The following is a 25,080-nucleotide window of genomic DNA, read 5'->3' on the forward strand; positions in this document are numbered from 1 at the left end:
TACAATCAGAAAATACATGCAAAAGTCATCAAAGTACATGTCCCTAATGCAGTGTTAAATGTAAGTTCTTACATATGATAGAGGATTGGAAGGATCAGTTGAATTAAATTGCAGACAGCCTATATACTACACTAAGGAGTTTAATACTGGCAGGGGTGGGGGATTTGGGGGGCATACAGGAATCATTTAGGTTCTTATGCAAATGAGTCATAAGATAAGAGAGGGGCATTAAAAATTAATCTGGGATCTGTGGACAGAATTGAGAAAGAAAAGAGGAAATTCATTGAAATGATTCAGGGAGATTTATTGACATGAACTAAAGAGAAACAGTATCTCTGAGAAGTAAGACCTTCTATGTCTTTCCCAGCCCATAAGCTCCAGGAAGGCAGAAGCAATGCCATTATTTTTACCTATATGATGAATGATTGCCTCTCCAGAGTTCTAAAGAATTTTCTGTTTGTGGAGATCCCTGGGTGGCGCAGCGGTTTGGCGCCTGCCTTTGGCCCAGGTTGCGATCCTGGAGGACTGGGGATCGAGTCCCACGTCTGGCTCCCGGTGCATGGAGCCTGCTTCTCCCTCTGCCTGTGCCTCTCTTTCTCTCTGTGTGACTATCATAAAAAAAAAGAAATTTCTGTTTGTAACATACATTCACCTTCAATTAATTATGAATACTATCAACCATAATGGGAAGAAGATGGGTCTCTAAATGGAATAAAGATATTCACAAAACTAAAGGATGCTACTTAGAAAAGATGAGAAGTTATGTCCGGAATGAAGTGAAAGTAACTTTTGCTTCTGAGGTTGGCATCATATCTGATGGCATGGAGGACTGTGTGGAAAAAATACTGTGGGCAAAATATGTCTAGAAAATAACACTACTGATCTGCCAAATCACAGCCATTATTTAAATTCTAAGGGCAACTGAATATTTATATAAGAATCTATTAGATGAGAATCTTGACTAGAAGTTGCTAGGGTAGTGGTAGAATATATTTTGCTGTGCTCAAGATGCCAGGAAGGAAATGGTACCAATTAAGCTTTAGGATGTTTGTCAGGGTAAGCTGTATCTGTAGTGGAGAGTAGAGGTGGCTGAGACAGAAAGAAAAAAACTTTCTTCCTGACTTTAGCATCTGTGCGGCCAAAGTGAGCACTCTTCCTGATGTTAGGGTTTTAATTTATTTCAGTAATATACTGTATGGTTGTCCTTTTCACACACATATCCATGTGGGTTTATTTTCCTTCTCCTACTAGATTATAAATCTCATTAATCCCAGGCCTTAATATTTTCTCTTCTCTGTTTTTCTTAAATATCAGCACTAGGAAAAAGTGCTTTGAAATGCCTTTTTTAATGAAATGCTTTTTTGAGTTTACTTCATAAGTGGCTCCCTAAAATTTAGCCAAATACATCTCTTACTATAATCTGGCATTTTCAGTAATTTTACTCTAATGGAAAAATTTCTTCACCTACTTCTGCTTGGTTTAGTTGTCCTTTCAGTTTATCATTAATTTAGTTTAATATCTTCAGTCACCAAGGAGAACCATAAAAGTGGGTTTTAAAAACCTTTTATCCTTTTAAAAGAAAATTCATCGAATTTCAACTTTTCTGGAGGTTTTGTAGATACTAAAACATATTGAACAAAAGTTAAAGTCTACACAAGGCCTAGTATAAAAAATACATGGTGAACTTTAGTAGAGCAGAAAAGAAAGCTCTGTTATCTTCTCCAGTTGTTGGTATAGTCATTCAGTAGTCACAGAAATAGAAGTAAGGGAGGATAGCACATTTTCTTTATGGAGTGAAGATTTTTGCTTAAATCTAGTGCTTGTGTTTGCATATTAAAAAGCTATTTAGGGGTGCCTGGGTGGCCCAATGGGTTAAGTTTCAGCTCAGGTTATGATTTCAAGGCGGTAAGATGGAGCCCCGTATTGGGCTCTGGGTTCAGGCAGGGTAGTCTGCCTGAGATTCTCTCTTTCTTCTCTCTCATTTGAACTCTCTAAAACAAATAATCTCTAAAATAATAAAAATAAATTAAAAAAAGATAATTTATTTGTAGGATGGTATGAGTTCAATGCAGCCATCCAAATATCTCTAATATTAAGAGAGGAGAAAGGGCAAGATGGCAGAAGAGTAGGGTCCCCAAGTCACCTGTCCCCACCAAATTACCTAGATATCTTCAAATCAATCCTGAAAATCTATGAATTCCGGCCTGAAGAATTAAAGAGAGAACACCTGGAATGCTACAGTGAGAAGAGTTCGCGCTTCTACCAAGGTAGGAAGATGGGAAAAAAGAAATAAAGAAACAAAAGGCCTCCAAGGGGGAGGGGCCCCGAGGAGCCAGGCTGAGGCCGGGGCGAGTGTCCCCAGGACAGGAGAGCCCCGTCCCGGAGAAGCAGGAGCTGCACCGATCTTCCCCGGGCGTAAAGGCACCCGCAGGGAGTTAGAGCAGGACCCCAGGAGGGCGGGGGTGCCCTCAGGCCCCCTGGGACACTAACAGACACCGCGCTCTGGGGAGAGCGCACCGAGCTCCCTAAAGGGCTGCAGCGCACCCATGCATTGACCCGGAGCAGCTCGGAGGGGCTCGGGCGGGCGGCTCGCGGGGAGGGGGCTGCGGGGCGGGAGCGCGAACCCACCAGCACAGCCGGGAGCCCAGGGCGCCGGGGACACAGCCCAGGATCTGGCCTCTCTCTCGGGAACAGGGCAGGAGGCCGGGGAGGGCCCAGGACAGCGAGGACGCTCCTGCCCCAGCTGAGCAGATCAGCGGCCCCGCCCCGGAGCCTCCAGGCCCTGCAGACGGAGAGCTCTGGGGCTACTGCAGTAGCTGACTCCAGGGCTCCAGAGCTGGCCGCCGCCACTGCGGTTGTTCCTCCTGGGGCCCTCTCGGGGTAAACAACCCCTACTGAGCCCTGTACCAGGCAGGGGGCTGAGCAGCTCCCCCAAGTGCTAACTCCTGAAAATCAGCACAGCAGGGCCCTCCCCCAGAGGACCAGCTAGACCGACAGGGGAAAAACAAATTAGTAACCAAGCAGCACTGGAAAGTTCCAGGGGAAGTCGAGGGATTTACAGTATACAGAATCAGAGGATACTCCCCCTTGTTTTTTGTTTTTTGATTTCTGGTTGCCTCCCCTTTTTTCTTTTATTCTTTTCTTCTCTTTTTTTTTCTTTTTCTATCTTCTTTTTTTCTTTTCTTTTCTTCTTTCTCTTCCCTCTTTTTCTCCTTTTCCCAATACAAACTTGTTTCTGGCCACTCTGCACTGAGCAAAATGATTAGAAGGAAAACCTTACCTCCAAAGAAAGAATCACAACTAGTCCTCTCTCCTACAGAGTTACAAAATCTGGATTACAATTCAATGTCAGAAAGCCAATTCAGAAGCACTATTATACAGCTACTGGTCACTCTAGAAAAAAGCAAAGGACTCAAGAGACTTCATGACTGCAGGAATTTAGATCTAATCAGGCAGAACTTAAAAATCAATTGAATGAGATGCAATCCAAACTAGAGGTCCTAACGACGAGGGTTAACGAGGTGGAAGAATGAGTGAGTGACACAGAAGACAAGTTGATGGCAAAGAGAGAACTGATAAAAAAGAAGTAAACATTAAAAGATCATGAGGATACATTAAGGGGAAATAAGTGACAGGGTGAGGAGAAAAATCTACGTTAATTGGGGTTTCCGAAGGCGCTGAAAGGGCCAGAGGGCCAGAATATGTATTCCTAATCTGGGCAGAAAAACAGGCATTCAGATCCAGGAAATAGAGAGATCCCCCCTTAAATTCTATAAAAAACCCTTCAGCACCTCGACACTTGAGAGTGAAACTTGCAAATTCCAAAGATAAAGAGAAGGTCCTTAAACAGCAAGAGACAAGAAATCCCTAATTTATATGGGAATGAATATCAGATTAACAGCAGACCTCTCCACAGAGACCTGGCAGGCCATAAAGGGCTGGCAGGATACATTCAGGTTCCTAAATGAGAAAAAACATGGCAGCCAAGAATACTTTATCCAGCAAGGCTCTCATTCAGAATGGAAGGAGAGATAAAGAGCTTCCAAGACAGGCAGGAACTGAAAGAATATGTTGACCTCCAAACCAGCTCTGCAAGAAATTTTAAGGGGGACTCTCAAAATTCCTCTTTAAAGAAGAAATCCACTGGAACAATCCACAAAAACAGGGACTGAATAGGTATCATGATGACACTAAACTCATATCTTTCAATAGTAACTCTGAACGTGAACGGGCTTAATGACCCCATCAAAAGGTGCAAGGCTGTCAGAACTGGATAAAAAAAGCAGGACCCATCTATTTGCTCTCTACAAGAGACTCATTTTAGACAATAGGAAACACCTACAGCCTGAAAATTAAAGTTTGGAGAACCATTTACCATTCAAATGGTCCCCAAAAGAAAGCAGGAGCAGCCATCCTTATATCAGATAAACTAAAATTTACTCCGAAGACTGTATTGAGAGATGAAGAGGGACACTATATTCATACTTAAAGGATCTATCCAACAAGAGGACCTAACAATCCTCAGTATATATGCCCCGAATGTGGGAGCTTCAAAATATATCAATCACTTAATAACCAAAGTTAAGACATACTTAGATAATATACACTTATACTTGGTGACTCAATCTAGAGCGCTTTCTACACTGGATAGGTCTTCTAAGCACAACATTTCTAAAGAAATGAGAGCTTTAAATGATACACTGGACCATATGGATTTCACAGATATCTACAGACTACATCCAACGCAAATGAATACACATTCTTCTCAAGTTCGCATGGAACTTCTCCAGAATAGACCACATACCGCATCACAATTCAGGTCTGAACCGATTTCAAAAGATTGGGATCGTCCTTGTGTATTCTCAGATCATAATGCCTTGAAACTAGAACTAAATCACAATAAGTTTGGAAGGACTTCAAACACGTGGAGGTTAAGGACCATCTGCTAAAAGATGAAAGGGTCAACCAGGAAATTAAGGAGAAAATTAAAAAGATTCTAATGAGAATGAAGATACTACGTTTAAGAAGACCTTTGGGATCAGCAAAAGCAGTCCTGAGGGGGAAATACATCGCAATACTAGCAGCCATCCAAAAACTGGAAAGAACTCAAAATACAAAAGCTAACCTTACACCCTAAAGGAGCTAGAGAAAAAAGAAAAAAAAAAACAGCAAATAGATCCTACACCCAGCAGAAGAAAGAGAGTTAATAAGAATTCAAGCAGAACTCAACGAAATCGAGACCAGAAGAACTGTGGAACAGATCAACAACAAACCAGGAGTTGGTCCTTGAAAGAATTAATAAGATAGATAAACCATTAGCCAACCTTATTAAAAAGAAGAGAGAGAAGACTCAAATTAATAAAATCATGAATGAGAAAGGAGAGATCAACCAACACCAAGGAAATACAAAACGATTTTAAAAAACATATTATGAGGCAGCTATATGCCAATAAATTAGGCAATCTAGAGTAAATGGATGCATTTCTGGAAAACGACAAACTACCAAAACTGGAAGCAGGAAGAAATAGAAAAACCTGAAGCGGCCAATAACCAGGGAGGAAATTGAAGCAGTCATCAAAACCCTCCCAAGACACAAAAGTCTGGGGCCAGATGGCTTCCCAGGGGAATTCTATCAAACGTTTAAAAAAAGAAACCATACTATTCTACTAAAAGCTGTTTGGAAAGATAGAAAGAGATGAGTACTTCCAAAGTCGTTCTGTGAGGCTGGCATCACCTTAATTCCAAAACCAGACAAAGACCCCAGCAAAAAGGAGAATCATAGACCATATCTCTGATGAACATGGATGCCAAAATTCTCAACAAGATACTAGCCAATAGGATCCAGCAGTACGTTAAGATTATTCACCATAACCAGTAGGATTTATCCCCCGGGATGCAGGCTGGTTCAACAACTCGTAAAACAATCAATGTGATTCATCTATTCAGCAAGAGAAAAAAACAAGAACCATGTGATTCTCTCATTAATGCAGAGAAAGCATTTGACAAAATACAGCGTCCATTCCTGATCAAAACACTTCAGAGTGTAGGGATAGAGGGAACATTCCTAACATCTTAAAGAGCCATCTATGAAAAGCCCACAGCAAATATCATTCTCAATTGAGAAGCACTGGGAGCCTTTCCCCTAAGATCAGGAAACAAGACAGGGATGTCCACTCTCACCACTGCTATTCAACATAGTCCTGGAAGTCCTAGCCTCAGCAATCAGACAACAAAAAGACATTAAGGCATTCAAATTGGCAAAGAAGTCAACTCTCCCTCTTTGCCGATGACATGATACTCTACATAGAAAACCCAAAAGCCTCCACCCCAAGATTGCTAGAACTCATACAGCAATTCGGTAGCGTGGCAGGATACAAAATCAATGCCCGGAAGTCAGTGGCATTTCTATACACTAACAATGAGACTGAAGAAAGAGAAATTAAGGAGTCAATCCCATTTACAATTGTACCCAAAAGCATAAGATACTAGGAATAAACCTAACCAAAGAGGTAAAAGGATCTATACCCTCAAACTACAGAACACTTCTGAAAGAAATTGAGGAAGACACAAAGAGATGGAAAAATATTCCATGCTCATGGATTGGCAGAATTAATATTATGAAAATGTTACCCAGGGCAATTTACACGTTTAATACAATCCCTATGAAAATACCATGGACTTTCTTCAGAGAGTTGGAACAAATTATTTTAAAATTGGTGTGGGAATCAGAAAAAGACCCCGAATAGCCAGGGGAATTTTAAAAAAGAAAACCAGGGATCCCTGGGTGGCGCAGCGGTTTGGCACCTGCCTTTGGCCCAGAGCACGATCCTGGAGACCCGAGATCGAATCCCACATTGGGCTCCCGGTGCATGGAGCCTGCTTCTCTCTCTGCCTCTCTCTCTCTCTCTCTCTCTCTCTCTGTGACTATCATAAATAAATAAAAATTTTAAAAAAGCTTGTTTAAAAAAAATAAAAAAAATAAAAAATAAAACCATAGCTGGGTGCATCACAATGCCAGATTTCAGGTTGTACTACAAAGCTGTGGTCATCAAGACAGTGTGGTACTGGCACAAAAACAGACACATAGATCAGGGGAACAAAATAGAGGACCCAGAAGTGGACCCTGAACTTTATGGGCAACTAATATTCGACAAAGGAAGAAAGACTATCCACTGGAAGAAAGACAGTCTCTTCAATAAATGGTGCTGGGAAAATTGGACATCCACATGCAGAAGGATGAAACTAGACCACTCTCTTGCACCAGACACAAAGATAAACTCAAAATGGATGAAAAATCTAGATGTGAGACAAGATTCCATCAAAATCCTAGAGGAGAACACAGGCAACACCCTTTTTGAATTCGGCAACAGTAACTTCTTGCAAGATACATCCATGAAGGCAAAAGAAACGAAAGCAAAAAATGAACTATTGGGACTTCATCAAAGATAAGAAGCTTTTGCACAGCAAGGATACAGTCAACAAAACTAAAAGACAACCTACAGAATGGGAGAAGAATTTTGCAAATGACGTATCAGATGAAGGGCTAATTTCCAAGATTTATAAAGAACTTATTAAGCTCAACACCAAAGAAACAAACAATCCAATCATGAAATGGGCAAAAGACATGAACAGAAATCTCACAGAGGAAGACATAGACATGGCCAACAAGCACATGAGCAAATGCCCTGCATCACTGGCCATCAGGGAAATACAAATCAGAACCACAATGAGATACCACCTCACACCAGTGAGAATGGGGAAAATTAACAAGGCTGGAAACCACCAATGTTGGAGAGGATGCAGAGAAAAGGGAACCCTCTTGCACGCTTGGTCGGAATGTGAACTGGTGCAGGCCACTCTGGAAAACTGTGTGGAGGTTCCTCAAACAGTTAAAAATAGACCTGCCCTATGACCCAGCATTGCACTGCTGGGGATTTACCCCAAAGATACAGATGCAGTGAAACGACGGGACACCTGCACCCTGATGTTTCTAGCAGCAATGTCCACAATAGCCAAACTGTGGAAGGAGCCTCGGTGTCCATCGAAAGATGAATGGATACAGAGATGTGAAAGGGATAGAGGGGAAGGGAGAAGAAATGGGTAGGAAATATCAGAAAGGGAGGCAGAATATGGAAGACTCTTAACTCTGGGAAACGAACTAGGGGTGGTGGACGGAGAGGAGGGTGGGGAGTGGGGGTGACTGGGTTGTGGGCACTGAGGGGGGCACTTGATGGGATAAGCACTGGGTGTTATTCTGTATGTTGGCATATTGAACAGCAATAAAAAATAAATTTTTATTAGACAAAAACGAAAGAAGAAAGAAAGAAAGAAAGAAAGAAAGAAAGAAAAGAAAGAAGAAAGAAGCAAAAGGAAGAAAGAAAGAAAAGGAAGAAATAAAGAAAGAAAAGAAAGAAGAAGAAAGAAAGAAAGGAGAAAGAAAGAAAGAAAGCAAAGAAAGAAAGAAAGAAAGAAGAAGAAAGAAAGAAGAAAGAAAGAAGAAAGAAAGAAAGAAAGAAAGAAAGAAAGAAGAAAGAAGAAAGAAAAGGGATCCCTGGGTGGCGCAGCGGTTTGGTGCCTGCCTTTGGCTCAGAGCGTGATCCTGGAGACCCGGGATCGAATCCCACATCGGGCTCCCGGTGCATGGAGCCTGCTTCTCCCTCTGCCTCTCTCTCTCTCTCTCTCTCTGTGTGTGACTATCATAAAAAAAAAGCAGTGGTTAATTTTTTGGAATAAGTTTAAAAAGGACATCAGAATTTTATGCTTTTTCAGAATTTCCTGCCTTATACTGAAATACAACATCCTTATTTCTAATGGTTCAGTTTGAATTGGTATGCACAGCAAGGGACAAGAGGCCTAGGGGCCAAAAGCAAGACCGAGGGTAATTCAGGAGTGTCACAACCCTTCCAGGGACGAGTACCAAGTCAAAAAAGTGTTTTTCTCATCTCTTGAGAAGAGATGAAGAAATGAAACATCGTAAGTATGTCAGATGGGTTTTTTGTATGATACACTAGAAAACAATCTCTGAAATTTTATTCCAAGCTTTGTACACACTCCTTCAAATACTTCATCCACTCGAAACTAGCTAGGAGCTCAAAAGTATATTTGCTTGAATGCTAAGTGACCTCAACAGGAGCTATAGTCAGGGTGCCACCACCCAATTTATGTGACTGATAAGTTTTAAAAGGGGCAATATGAGAGTTTACAGACATCAATAATAGCTTCAAATATGACTCGCATATGTAAGGAAACCTTTTAAGGTATCTTAACCGGTTCCAGAAACCCAGACAGTTAGTATTCTGTTTTCCATTTTCGTTTTCATTAAATCGTCATCAATCAGCAATGTGACTAAGATAAATAGACAGCAGTACACGAGATAAAAATAGGAAGGCTCCTCAAAAACTCTCCTTAAATTCTATGCATGATTCATATTCAGCTTGAAAACCATTAGTTAAGAATGAAATAGCCAAAGATTCTAGCATATGAAGTGTGATGTATACCAACTTCTTAACCCTACAATATAATGGTAGGAAAGCTAACTCTGAAACCAAAACTCCATACCTAAAATAATTAGTACCAATACTTAGAATATAGCAAGATTTATTTTTCTTCCATTGTCTCTTACTTTCCACACAATAAGACAGGACATTATCAGGGTTGCCTGAACTATGTATGAAGTCAAGTCTATTTTTTTCTATCTGGCTATCATTCATAAAAACAAAATTCAAGGTTCTATTTACTTTATTTTAAAAAATATATTTTATTTATTTATTCATGAGAGACACTGAGACAGAGAGGCAGAGACGTAGGCAGAGAGAGAAGCAGACTTTGTGCAGGGAGCCTGACGTGGGACTGGATCCTAGGACTCCAGGATAATGCCCTGAGCTGAAGGCAGACGCTCAACCGCTGAGCCACCCAGGCGTCCCTCTATTTACTTTCATTAATTCAGCTAATAGGAGCTTTTGGGGGAATGAGAAGGGTACTTAGTGAGAAAAAGAGAGAAAGATAACGGTTGTGCTTATGTGTCCCGGAGAAGTAATTCTCTTCCTCCTACTACTCCATATACTAGAGTTACTGTAGTATTCTTTTCTCATGTTTTAAAGACTACTATTCAGCAATTTAGGGGTTTTAAGGATTTATAACCTCCAGTCAAAATAGTATTTCATCTATCAATTGTCATTTCCATATTGGCACTAGCTCCTAGTTTCATTCACAAAACTAGGGTTGTCAGGGCCTTAATGAGGCAATCCTTCTGCCTCCATCACCCCCACTGGTTAGGCCAAACATATGCCTACCCATTCAGTTCTGAAACCACCTGCAGAGAGGAAGTTAAATGAAGAAAAGTAAAGCATCACACTGTCACCATCTTTAGATAAGCTCTAATTTTACCCAAAGGAGAAAACTTTAACCACATAACAAAGCTGGCAATGACCATGATTAAATGATGCCTGTCATTCTGTCCTACCCCTGGGAGCTGCTCTCCACCCACTCCCAGGTGATGGATGTGTTTCTCTTGGTACACTGGGTTTAGATTGGCAAAGGAAGCAGACAGTTAAATTCATCAATCACCAGAGTGGGCAAAGCAGTATTTGATCTGCTCTGGAGAAAGGATGGGGACCTGAACAAAACTCATTGACAGCACAAAACCAAGGTCATCTCCCAGTACCACGAATACATCAAAGCAGGCTCATTTAGTCTCAAAGTGTGAGTCACAAATACTAAGCCTGGAAGAGATCTTAGAGAACCTGAAACCAATCCATTGACACACAAATCAGAGAATTCCCTCCCTCCACAACAATAAAACAAAACCAGACTCCATGACTCAGCATTTGTTATGCATACTCTTGAAATTTGTTATCTATTAGATGTCAATGTTCTGAATTCCAAAGCTATATCCAGTTACTGATTCCACATGGTATATACTTCCTGACCAGTAAATCTACATGAAAAAAAAAAGTTTAAATGTGAACAAATTTGCTGCTTATATCAACATGAAAAACAAAACAAACAGAATCCAACTTATCTCTGTCAACCCCCTCTTTTTTTTCCTTTTCCAAATTGCTTTTTAATGTCTGAAATTTGAAAACCAACAGCTACTTCTATAGGCTTTTTCAAGGCCCTGAAAACAATGACGTACTAGTAAATCTCTTATTAGTATCCTATAGATTCACAAGCTCAAGAAAACTCAAGATGACAGGTTTCATGAATATTTTCTTTCAAGAACTTTATAGTTTAATCATCCCATGAAAAATAAATCTCTTTATTATGATATGCTGCTAAAGAGATAGACCCAAAAGTGTGTCCCTTTGTACAAGTATGTACTTCTTAACAGTGGCCACAAAGGAACAATAGGCATACAAAACCAAATACTATATTTCCAAATATCTGAAAAGAAAAAAAAAAGAATCATACCACCATCTATTTTGTTCTCCTCATTACCTGTCACTCTTTTTTAGGGATAAATGGCCTGATGATTTTCTTACAATAGTTCCACAGCTTAAAGCAGCAAAAAACATTTAAAATTTTTTTTAAAAAGCAAAAAAGTTATGATTTCAAAACAGAAATGAGAAATTCACTTTTGTTATTTGAATGTGTGCTGCATGGAAAATCATTATGATCCTTCCACTTGCAAATGTTTCGGACCCTTCGGTAAATATGTGTTTTCTAATTAAACAGTAACTCTCTGTTTAAAATAAAAATTGGTATGATAGGTCCATGTCCATTTTCAAAAAGTGTATTTTTCAATGACATCCAAGATAGGTCAGCATTTTCCCACTACTGCAAAAAACAGCAATGTGTATCCTCAACGCAGGTATTACAACACATAAATACACTGTTGCCCTGGCTCTCCCTCTGGTTCCATCTGCTCTCTTGCTGTGCAACAGCTATAGCATAAAAAAGCCTATTCTCACACGCTTTTGATATTACACTATTTAATCACATACAGCTGTGGCTTACGAGACTGTTACAAAACACAATTTTAATGTAGTACTCGAAGCCAATTGTGGATAAACATCAACCATTTACTCCGAATAAGAAGTCCAACACTAAAAAGATTTTCTTTTAAAGAAAGACTGGTTTTCTTAGAATTTGGCATGGACGTAATTGTGACTGAGCCCTCTCTCTGCCAAAAAGACTGATAATGTCAAAAAGGATTGTGTAAAATCATATTAGTGCAATAATGACGCTTTCCAGAATTCCTGGAGCCAGAAAGACCTGAAATGAACTTACATCCTACTTCTCTTCTTTTGTCTCCCTCCCTGCAAATCAGCCCTACCTCCAACCCTCTAATAGATTTAATTACTTCAGAGAAATAATTTTGATTTATAATTCTATTGTTCTTTTCCCAAACTGAGAGAAAGCGAAAGGAAGCTGTTAGGAAGATACTGTTAGAACAAATTGACATGAGGTTTCTTTTGAATTAAGAATGATTCTGGAGAGAAAGACAACAACAACATGAACTTTTTACATAGCTCCTCCTTTTAGCTAGGCACTAAACTTAGTACTGTGAAAACAAGGACTGCATTATAGAAAAGACAATTCCAAAGATAATTTAATATGGGGGGGAGGTAAAGAAAACAGGACAACTAGAAAGGGAGAGTGGCCCCTTGTTACTATTTTTCTCTTATTCAAACCAATTAAAATTGTGTACATTCTCAAATGAGACAAACAAGATTTATCATAGTTTCATGCTATCATATTACCCCCTGAAGCGAAAGACATATTTGGAGTTGTACCTCAAGGTTCTATTGCTGGACAATTTTTAGAAAACCAGTTTTGTGTGTTTCAGCCTTTCAAAGGAAAACAGAACTTGGGAGTTTTCAAGGCTGTTTTAAAACTGGCAAGTTACCAACTCTGGCTATCAATGCAAATCTGAGGCAGGAAGTACTAAGGAAATCCTAAACTCTTTCCCTCCCTCTGCAGGATTTTCTACATTTTCATGTGCAAGAAGCATGTTAAGGGGTTGTCCTGTTTTGCTTTTGAAGGATCTGTACATTCACATCTTTGAGAATATCCCTTGCCCCATAGGAGCCTCTCTCTTCCTTTCCCTACTCCTTAGTCCTTCGTGTTTCAGTGTTTGCTCTCTCTATGGCACAATCAATCGGGCTCTAGCTAGACTTTGAGAGATGAGCAGCTGTCCAGGCTGCAGATGGTTGGAAACTCAGCCTGAAGTCAGTGTGCAGTTGATGAGTTACTCCCTATACCTGACCCCAACTTCACACCAGGTTCTGAATACGATCTGAGTAGCAGCAGCCAGAAAAACTCTGTTGGGTCCCACAGATCTTTCTGCAAGATCTTCAGGGGAAGCAGATGGTCCAAGGCGGGAAAGCAGTAGGCTGATGGAAAAGCAGCATGAGTAGAAACCATGCCCTGGATCGGTAGAAACATCGTGACCCGGTCAGGGTAAGGAAATGGAAGGAAGGACTAGCTTGCTGTGTGCGTTTGGATGCATTTTAAAGTTTTGGGGAGATGATAAAGTTTTCCAGATACCACACATGAGGGAAATATCTTTCTCAGCAACAAAGTATCAATCCACCAGGCTGTGACCATGTTTTACTCTTTTTAGCCTTCCTAGTTATAATTAAGTTGCTTTTTCAAGAAACCCTCCACAAAATAACTCAGATTGCGATTCACCCTGGGTCTCACAATGCAATAGCAACAGGTTGCTTGCTTTGAATGGGCTATAACAAAATTGCTGAGAAATATTAGGTTGTGACTCAATCAAACGTGATTATGGATATTATCATTAAGCTAATGAGCTATTTTTTGGTCCCCTTTCTCTAAAATTTGCTGATTATCCTGGTGGCCTTCAAAGAGCAAATTCGTTTTGATGAAGATTTTTTTTTTAAATCTGGCTATGGCTCTTATGTAAATATTAAAACATGTCATCAAGATTGCTTCTTTTCTGCTCAATCACAAACAATGTTTCTTTTTTAAATTGCTTCTTTTAATAGGGGGAAAAAATGGCCAAAGAAAATTGACAAATGACAGCTTTTAATGCAAGGTCTTGGAAAGCATGCATCCTAGAACAATACCGCTACAAGATAGCTATCAGCTAGTCATTGGGTTTTCATTTTGCTTCTATGTACATTTATCTAATATAATAATTTAAGCATTTGGAAAATTATTCAAAGGGAGAGAAGCATAAGTAACTTATTTCTAATTTCTTTTTCTTTTTAAGCAACAAAGGTAGTGAATTAGTTCTAATGTGATGGGAAAATAAGAGGAGCAGAGAAAGCAGGGAAGTGCCCCAAGATTTTCTAAAACTTTAATAGCATTTGAGGAAAGGGAAACCTTTCCATTTATTTAGGCATCCTACTCTCATTTGGTTTTATCATAAGAAAAGAGCAGCTGTATCTAACACACACATTTAAGTAGAAAGAAAAGGTTCAGTATTTTGTACTGTCTGAATAAATGCAATGATACACCTTGAGTTCTTTAAGAACCCCATAAAGATTCTTCACCCCAAACTAATGTCAGTAAATGGCTTTTGTTGATTAGTTAAGAACCCTGGTTTTACAGGACAGCTTAAGTTATGATGTCACCAGAATATGACTTTTATAGTCAACCACAGAACTCTATTTTTATCAACCGTAAGTATTCTTTATGTATCAGTATCATTTTAAATAGCTCTGATTTGTATTTTATTTTATTTTATTTTATTTTTTTTTTAAAGTTTAGAGAAGACTTGACTCTTTTTTTTTTTTAATATTTTTTTTTTATTTATTTATGACAGTTCACAGAGGGAGAGAGAGAGAGGCAGAGACACAGGCAGAGGGAGAAGCAGGCTCCATGCACCGGGAGCCTGACGTTGGGATTCGATCCCGGGTCTCCAGGATCGCGCCCTGGGCCAAAGGCAGGCGCCAAAACCGCTGGCGCCACCCAGGGATCCCTGGCTCTGATTTTAAAATAGATTATAACTATAAGCCAAGGCTAGGACTGTAGATTTTGTGAATTCCACCAAGGCTTGCTTACCAAATAAACATGAGCAGCATGTATTCCCCTCAGAATTATTATAGGTAATATTTTAAGATAAAAATATAAAAGGAGCAAAAGACAACACTGAAATACCCCAGTTGTTTTCATGCTATACTGGGTCATGATAGTACTTTCTTACATAGTATTCATGCTGCCAGAAAGTCCCCACATTTTAAAGTATGATTGATCCTTATTCTCATTCCCTGTGTGCCCAAAGTTCAAAGCAGGGCATGTTTTCACATCTTCAGCTTCCAGGAATGTTATTAATGTCTATCATTTCAGAGCCACCGAAACAGTATTCGACAACTTCACAGCTCTGTGAAAGTTTGCAACATAATAATCAATATGAACTACCATGATAGCCAAAGTAGCTGATCCTATATTCCCCACCACCCTGATCTGATTGCCCGAATATCAGTTTAGGTCACTTAATGGGTCTAGCTTCTTTAAAAATGTTCCAGAAGTTGATGGCTTTGACTAGCTTGAAAGTAACAAGATCCAGATGCCGCCTGTCTACACACACTAAACTACACAGGACCCCAAAACAGATTTTTTAAAAAATTCCCTCTATGTTTTTCAGGCTCTCCTCTTTCCCCTCCCCCCTGCACTTTCCTTTCTTTACCTCAATCCCTCTCTCTCTCTCCCTCTCCCAGTCTCTCTCTTCACACACACACACACACACACACACACACACTTCCCATCAGTGTAGCTCATCCAACATCCTGTCCTTAATATAATGTGCAAGACATTATTTCCTGCTAGCAATAAGTTAAAAGAAATCTCAGGCAGGAAAGCAATTATTCCATTCATTTTTATCTAAAGTTTCCTTTCTGAATATGCTTCATAGTCAAAAAAGAACCAAAAAGAAAGCATGAATTTTGAAACATTTGGAAAAATTAGCCAAATGAGTAAAAGGGATGGAATGTCCGATATTTTTCATGGAACCCTTGGGTTTGTTGTTTTATTTCTTGGGGGGATGAGGAATGACTATAGATTTCCTCTTTTAGACTAGCCCTTGCTTTGCCATTTCCTTGAGGAAGGCAGACAGCATTCTCCACCCAATCCCCCAAAGAGTTAAAACACACTGCACTGCACGGGAGCAGGAGGGCTGGTCTACTAAAGCAGCAGCCCCACAAACTAAATGCTCACAAGGGCAAAAAGCAATGTGAGGAGACCTTGCAGGGGCAGGGCGAGTCATGGAGTGATTGAAAAAGAAAGAAAAAAAAAGCAACAATTTTTAATAGAATTCGGAAAGTCTGCTGCCTCGTCTGGTTTACAAATAGGCATTGTTGGAGGAGACAGAATAAATAAGAGCTAACTACAGCATGAATTACCGAACACTAATCCCATCAACGAGTCCCGGTGGCAGCACAGATCACTCAGGCACGCCTTGGTCACTCTCCGCATATTTATTTATTAAGAAGACAGTGGAGTCTGGCTAATGCGATACAAAATTAATATCACCTGTAAAGAAACATAACCCATACATTCAAAGCGATAACTCTACCGACACCCTCCCCCCCAATTCATCAAGTCCAATTTAACTGACAAATTGGAGCAGTGATTTCACACCTGAGAGCCTTTCAGGTCTGAACTGCAGGATCAAGTTCATGGTTGGCACTGCCCACTGCTTAGTTACGTGGGCTTTCCACTGGCCCCGTAATGGTCATTTACGCACACACATAAAGACTAAAGTATTAAAATTTTTTTTTAATTTTTTTTATTTATTTATGATAGTCACACACAGAGAGAGAGGCAGAGACATAGGCAGAGGGAGAAGCAGGCTCCATGCACCAGGAGCCCGACGTGGGATTCGATCCCAGGTCTCCAGGATCACGCCCTGGGCCAAAGGCAGGCGCCAAACCACTGCGCCACCCAGGGATCCCAAGACTAAAGTATTTAACCAATTCGTGTCCAATTATCATCAGTTATATTTCATCCCGTTTCAAGACCCACAGGCCTCCTGATGGCAGCCAGCACAGAAAAACAGAGCTTCGAAAAGTAAAGAACATCTATTGTAAAGCTCCAAACTTCAGTCTCTAGAGTCTTGATCACCCTCCATATAAAATAAAATATGTAAGGCAAATACACAAAAACAAAAGCACACCCAAACAAACTCTACGGGACGTCAGTTAGTCGTACTATACCTTCCCACACCCTTCTTTCATTCTATACTCTGTGATTGAAAGTCTGAGTTGCCCCCACCCTGGTGCATCCTATCCAGTGAGAAAAACCCTTTCAGAGCCACAAAGAACAGCTCACCAGAAAAAGCCTCTGAAATCGTTGTTGTTCCTGATAATCACTGTCACAATCTCCTTTCTAACAACCCTGTCCATCTGCCAAGCACTTTACTACGGATATCAGGAACATCTTTATGTTGCCAAATAACAACAAAGGAACACGAGCGAAACTATTATCTCTGCTAGAAGAGAAAACCACAATCCCAGGGCTTGCTTTCTTCTCATATTCTCCTCTGCCTTATTAACTCCATTGCTATGTTACTAATTTCAAAGAAGCAGGAAGAGGTGATGGGAAGGGGAGGTAAATAATAATCCACATGCCTGTTTCCCATCCCAAGTGCAGGATACACACTGCTTGCCAGACTGTGGGTCGAGCCATACCTTGGTTTAGAGACAGTGAGGATAGTAGTAAGTGTACTGGGGGTACATTTGTGGCTGATCCAGGGCGGTTTACCCATGTAGCTGGAATCTTTATCTCCGAGGCAGGGAACTCGATGACAGGGTATAGTGCCCCAGGCCCGAGCGTCCTCTTAAACCACTATTCCTGATGGTCCCGATGACTGATGAGGCTTCAGAGATCCTTCGTCTTCCACCACTCAACTAGTCCCACACGGCAGGAATTTAAAAAAGCAAACACACCAAAAAACAAAAGAAAAAAGAAAGAAAGAATAAGAAAAGAAAGAAAGAAAGCAAGAAAGAAAAAAGAAAGAAAGAAAAAAGGAAGGTATTGGTAGAACAACACACACACACACACACACGCGCGCGCACACACACCACACACACACACACAGCCTTCCAGAGTCCTGCCTTCCTTCCCCCAGCTGCCAGGTCCACTTGGGATGATGGCACTTTGTTCTCTACCCAGGCTGTCTGTAGTGATGTCAATTGCCAGCGTTTGTACAGAGGGAGAGAAGAAAAAAATCAAAGTCTTTTAGCACACTCTGAATCCTTGCAGATCAGCTTCCTGTCTTCCTGTTTGTCTCTTTCCCCACCTTAAAGAAAAAGGGAAAAAAAGAAGAAGAAAAAGAAAAGAAGAAAGAAGAAAACAAAAAAATTGAAAAGAAAAAAAAAAGAAAGAGAAAGGGGAAAAGAAAACAAACCAAAACAACCTTGCACAGCCTGGTTGCTGCTGTCTCCCTTCCAGAGTGACATGGTGTTCGGGCTCCTCCTGTCCTTTCATTCACTTCCTCTCCTTCCAGCCGGTGGGTGGAACCTCTCCAGGGAGCAGGGTATGCAGTCCAGAAAGCTGCAGTATTTCCTCCAAGAAAAAAAAAAAAAAAGCCTGCTTCAACCCCTGCTGCAAGCAAAGTCCTGATTCCCTCTGCTGGCTATCTCGAACAGCAAAGCAATTTTTGCAGCAAAGCTGCTGCCGCTGGAAACTGAACCCAGGGAACTCAAATTCGGGCGGTGGATTATTTCTTATCCTTCCCTCCATCTACCCCACACAAGAGCTGCCTTTTTTTTCTTGCCAAGTGGCAAGGTAAGCCACACTGCTAAAGCAAACACAGAAGACCACGGGAGGGAAGAGAGGACGAAGGGAGGAAGGAAGAGAAAGACAAAAATAAAAGCAGACGGACGACCCGTGCTGGTTAAAATGGAACAAGTGTGTCCCAGATGCTTTCAGAACCTGTTAACATACGAAAGCCAGATGAATCCAAGACCCGGTCCAGAAACTAACCTTTTACTTCTCGGACGACACGGAGGATGCTAAGCATTGAAGAAATTTGAGAGTCTATGCCAGGACTACTATTAGCAAGCCCTGCATCGTCAGATCACAAGGACCAACTTGCCATAGCCGAAATGATCATTCTTACCCTTACATCCGTTTTGTAAGCATCAAAGGAGGTATCCCATTAGGTTTACAGGCGTCTTCATAAATAAAAGCTCTGGTTCTCTCACTGTCTATCTATGATGATTTTGATTCAGGGATGCTTTAATCACTTTCCCGATGTCATCACAAAAAAAAGCACAATTACCTGACAGAGTTTTTCCCCCACCAATAATAAGTAATATTCTGACATGTCTGTCAGCTGTTACATTATAATACAAATGGTTTCAGCGAAAATATATTTCCCTTAAGGGTCCCTTTTCAAGGCAGTCAAGGCTAAAATTAGACATGCCAGCTGTGTTTTGCTGTGAGCGCTCACGCATGCCCAAAGCGTGGCCAGACCAACATTGAGCGCCTCTCCACTTCGTCAAACCAGCTCTGTTCTCCCCAGCCTAGAGCTGCCTTTTCAGATAAGAGGTTCCTGGTACAAATCCAGCTTCCTAGTGAGGAAGAACAGAGAATTCCAGCCCAGTGCACAATATGGTATCCAGCCACAAACAAGCCCTGCCGCCCGTGAGGTCACTGGCTTTCACTCAGGGGTCTGGTTATTAGAAGCTGTGTGAGTGCATGGATATTCCTTGGAAAAAGTTAAGGATGGTGGATAAATAGCTTTATGTTTGACAAGAATAACAACCAGAAAGAAGGAAGGAGAGAGGGTGGGAAGGTAGGAGTTAGAAGCCCTGATATCACTGTCATTAAGAGAATTAAATCAATTCCACCAGCATTGAAATGTGTTCTTCTGGGCCTTATTCGTCCCATCCAGAAAGTGGAAATGCTGCCAACTTATGTGGGCTGAAGGTGGTAAACGGAATCAGATACTAAATCAAAACTACATTGATTTAAAAAATCATTCAGTGGCATCTCAATGCTCAGACAATAAAGTCTTGGCTTCTTGGAATAGTTTTCAAGACCCTTGAAAACCCAACTTTATTCTCCAGCCTCAGACAGTAAACTCTGGCCCTCGTAGTCTATATCTGAGTCACAGTGAACTGCTTTTAAAGTGGAATGTGCGGAGGATCCCTGGGTGGCTCAGCGGTTTGGCGCCTGCCTTCAGCCCAGGGCCTGAATCTGGAGTTCCGGGATCGAGTCTCACGCCGGGCTCCCTGCATGGAGCCTGCTTCTCCCTCTGCCTGTGTCTCTCTGCCCCCCTCTCTCTGTCTCTATAAATAAAATCTTTAAAAAAATAATAAACTGGAATGTGCCCTCTCAGGGACTTCTGTCATCTGCTCTGCCCCAAATGGTCTTGCATCCCCATTCAGCCCATCCTTCAGCTCTCAACATGGATATCACCCCTCGGAATAGCTTTCCCTAAAGCCTCCCTTCCCTGCTGCACCTTATATTTGCCCTAAAAGGATGCTTATCCTGGGCAACTGTCTGTTAATTGCATGTTTGTTTCTTCTAGGATGCCGGAAAAGCATCAGGAAAAGCAGAAAAGTAGGAGTCCCCATCATTCTCATTCACGTTCCGATTTCCACAAACTGTCATGGAATCTGACACAAAACGGTGCTCTGCAAGTGTTTGAAGAGTAAGATACCTTAAACCCGATAACAATTCTAACTCAATTCATATCCTCTCTCAGTACATTTCAGTACACTTCTGGATGCAGGGGATAGAGTGGTAACACGGATCAGAACAATGTCCATCCCTCATAGAATATATATTCTAGTGAGGGAGATAAGCAAAGAAGTAAGCAAGTAAACAGGCATTATCAATCAGGTAATATGTAGTACTGTTCATAAATATAAAGCTAAGTAAACAGAAAGAGTCACAGGAATTCCACTTTAAATAAGATAGTCAGGAAATGCTCACCAAGAAAGAGCTCTGAGGTTAAAGGAAGAGTGGGAACCACACCCTGGGTGTTGTGTACTATGAGAGCACTTCTTGTGAGAGCCAAGGCCTTCGTTCCAATCCTGCCTTTGCCAGATCACTCTGCCTCCTTTCTCATCCATCCAGTGTCACTACACACTTCATACGGTTATCATGAAAATTCACCACAACAAACATGCAAAGCATTTATAATGCCTTGGAACATACTGGATCTGCCCAATAAATGTCAGCTTGTCTCTGGGGGAAGATCATCCCAGGCAGAGAGAACAGGAAGAACAGAAGGCCTGGCAGCAAGAACACTTCTTTTGAAATGTGCGAGAAATGGCATAGGGACTGAAATGGAGCAAGTAAGAAGTAAAGACTATCAAACAAGACTAGAGAGGTTCCCTAGACCAGATCATATAAGCCTTGATGAGGAAAGCTAAATTACTGACAGGTAATAGTATAGCCTGGACTCTACCCAAATATTTTGATTATAGATCTAGCCATCTTCAACTATAGAATGCTGTTCTCCTAAATGACTTATTAAGGCTCCTCCAAATACTAAGACTTTTAAGGTCAGGATCCTCAATTTTGCCATGATGAGCAAAGGCTATCAATATTCTTTTACTAATAACTGGCCTAGCTACTCCTTGGAAGGAAAAGATTAGTGTCTTATTTACAAATGAAAGACCAAATAAATAACTCCTTCACCCACGCTATAGCTCACTTATATGTAAAGTTCCCAGCATGTGTTGATGCTTTCTGCAATTTCTACACAAATTGCCACTTTACAAAATGGTATTGGATTATTGGTATATTCTTGGCATCAACTGTCATTAGTCTAAGCACATTCATTGAACACTTAAAGCTTTTCTTAAATAATGCAAAGACAGTTTACCACTTGTGAGAATCGCAGAAACCTGTGTTTTATTTATTTATTTATTTAGTATTATTTATTTGTTTGTTTTGTTTATTATTTATTTTCCTTCAGAGATACCAGTAGCCATCACAACTGAGGAGGCAAGATACTCATGTCGGAAATGGTTTTTATATCATGTCTACTCTGTTGGAGCCATAGTGCTTTCCATTTAAATGATCAAGTTAAGGTAGGAGGTAACTAATTTAAAACACTCTCTAAATCAGAAGCCAGCTGTGTCCCATTTGCCAAGTAACAAACAAATTTTGTACAAATCCAAGAGCAGCAAACTCATCAAAGGGCATGGACTCTTAGAGATTCACGGGATTCATGGCACAGACTGGAGAGGCACTGATTTAAGACAAGTTCTTGGTTTCTAGGATAGAGACAACATCTCAGACATACCATCCATAAATAGAGAAGTGATGGTACCGAAACGAGGTTCAGTTGGGTAGAGACAGAGATTCTCTTCTGGTTTGCTCTTGATCTATCCAGTCAAAGAATAACTGGGTCCTCTCTTTGGCTGATTTATTTTTTAAATGACAAAGACTTAGTCAAAAGCAAAAGGAAAGAACAATAGAGAGAGAGGCATCATCATCATCATCATCATCACCATCATCATCACCATCATCATCATATGCTATCTTTGAAAGCAAGTATACTATTCTTACATTCATGATCATGAATAAATTAAAACAAACAAAACTGCCACTCGGTATTTGTTGCCCTCTTTATTCAAATTTGTGAAATCTCTTCAACACAGCAGTTGCCAAACAGATATTAAAGGTAAATGTTGTTGTTGTTGTTGTTGTTGTTGTTGTTGTTTTTAGAAGACAAGATGGTAGATCACAAACTCCAACAGTAAAGTAGTAGTCTTTTGTCCTACTGGACATACCCATGGTTTAGGAACATACCCGAGACAAACTAGGAGAAAGAGACCACTAGTGATTCAAGCATTTGTGGTTCAAATTTAAACTATAATTAAATGTAAAATTTTAATGTAGATAAAAACAATGAAAATTGGCCTTGCTTCTGAGCAAAATTATAATGGACTATATTTTAAGACAGTCAACCAAATGGAGAAGAATAATTTAAAACAATGAACATTATTAACTTCAACGAAGTTTTACTGAGCATCTTGTATGTGCCTAAATAACCAAGAATAGCAATATAAAAACCATCACCCTTGTCCTCAAGTAGACTTAACATCTCAATATCTATTAAACATCAGTCATTCATAAATGACCTAAATGCCTTTCCTCTTATCTAAATACTAAATTTTAATAATTGTTATTAAATAACATTAAGTTGACCCAATTTTTTAAATACATATTTTATTATAAATTTAAACAATGATATACTTGAAAACTTATGTTTATTTTGTTTTATTATCTTTTTAAAAATACTTATTTATTCTCTTGTTTTTTATATACTTAATACTGTGGTAGTCACATATGTTTCTCCTTTACCACTAGGATTACCAAGAGTCACATTTCTCCTCTTCATTGAAATTAGGCATGACAATGTGACTTGCTATGGCCAATAAAAATATGAAGCAAAAGTGATACATGTAGAAGCTTTTAACTGTTGCTGTTTGATTCACTGGTCCACTCTTCCCTGATGGAAGCATGTGCTTAGATGGAGGAAGCATATTGGAAGGCTTAGAATAGCTGCTTCAAATAGTCACCTGAACCAGCCACTGACTTGTCACGAGCAAGAAATAAACTTTTGTTGTAATTATGCTAATGAGATTTAGTGACTTACCACAGCATCACTTAGCCTACCCTGACTAATATGATATTACTTGTAGTGTGATTTATGCTTATTGATTTCTTTCTTTGAGAGTCTCTCCCACTAATATCCAAGCTAAAAGGGCAAGGAATTTATCTATCGTCTTCACTGTTAAATCTCCAGCACCCAGAACAATCCTTGGGATTTAATAGACATTTAATAAATATTTGTTAGATAAATGAGTAAAATATTAATTTAAAATCATCTAATTTATCTATCAGTGGTTAAAATGCAATACTTCATGAAATAGAAGGGAAATGAGGCTTATACTTAAAATGGAAAAAAATGTTTAAGTCTTCTAGGAGGAAAATTGCTACGAGTGGAACTACTAAATGTTCAGAGACAGGGAAGGTTTTTCTGTACTGATCATATAGATGGCCTTTCATATACTAGATGCTGTACTAGAATTTCATAAATGTTTCCCCAGTTAGAACTTAACAAGTTACTGGAAAATGGGTATGATTCTCCCTACTTTTTAGTTGAGCAAATTAAGAAGGAAAGGGTTTAGCTATCCAAACCAAATTAATACAGTTGTAACGTGGTAGGGGAATATTCCTAAGTCACATCTGCATAAAGCCCAAACCCAGATTTTTTTCTCAGCATCACTTGATGGAGATCTTAAATGTTTTATTCCAAAACTAGATTAAGATAATCTTTGTGTTTACAACAGAAAACTCACAGTATACATAAAAGTCCTAAATAAGTCAGTGTGTTTTCATAGAAACAGATGGTACTGAACAGAGAAAAAACTGGAAAGAAAGAACATGGCCTTCTATCAAATAGTATAAACTCTATTTGGACCACAGATGTGATGGTTAATTGTATGTGTCAACTTGGCTAGGCTATAGTGCCCAGTCATTTGGTCAAATACCAGTCTAGATGTTGCTGTGAGGTATTTTTCGATGTGGTTTACATTTACATGAGTAGACTCTGAGTAAAGCACCTTATTCTTCACAATGGGACTGAACTTCATCCAAAAACGTAAAGGCTTTAAGAATGAAGACTGAGATCCTTTTAGAAGGAAGAAATTCTGTCTCCAGACTGCCTTTGGCTTCTAGATTCAACATCAGCTCTTCCTGAGTCTTCAGCCTGACAACCTGACCTGAAGTTTGGGGATCCACTCCCACCCCCCAGAATCACATGAGCCAATTCCTTTAAGATTCTCTTTGCATACAAACACATCTTACAGGTTATGTTTTTCTGGAAAACTCAGACAAATACACTAGGTTAATAAAATGAAATAAATGACAGCAATGAAGGTCAGTGATATAGGCACTCTTACACATTCCTAGTAAATATCTATAATGGTTCTAATAGAGCTTAACAAAATGTATAGCCTTAAAACTTTTCATCCTTGTCAGTCCCAGTAATTTCGGTTCTAGGAATCCAAACAGATCATCACTAGACATTTAGGAATAGGTAATTGGAGAACTCTGAGTATCCAACTCTAGTTTGGTTAAGTAAATCACAGTACAGAGTATGATTCAACCATTAAAATGATACTTAAGAAATACTTTAAC

At 39.9% G+C, this 25,080-nt stretch overlaps 1 long non-coding RNA gene across 1 annotated transcript; it reads right to left on the minus strand.

Moving 5' to 3' along the window:
* Positions 1-557: 557 nt before the first annotated feature.
* LOC119878780 lies at positions 558-17,661 on the minus strand. The gene is made up of 3 exons (XR_005387137.1): positions 17,598-17,661; positions 16,311-16,440; positions 558-608 (listed from the first exon to the last, which is right to left on the minus strand). It is a non-coding gene; the product is annotated as an uncharacterized LOC119878780 (long non-coding RNA).
* Positions 17,662-25,080: the final 7,419 nt, after the last annotated feature.

The sequence above is a fragment of the Canis lupus genome, unplaced genomic scaffold (assembly GCF_011100685.1).
Source record: "Canis lupus familiaris isolate Mischka breed German Shepherd unplaced genomic scaffold, alternate assembly UU_Cfam_GSD_1.0 chrUn_S1901H2100, whole genome shotgun sequence".
Taxonomy (NCBI): domain Eukaryota; kingdom Metazoa; phylum Chordata; class Mammalia; order Carnivora; family Canidae; genus Canis; species Canis lupus.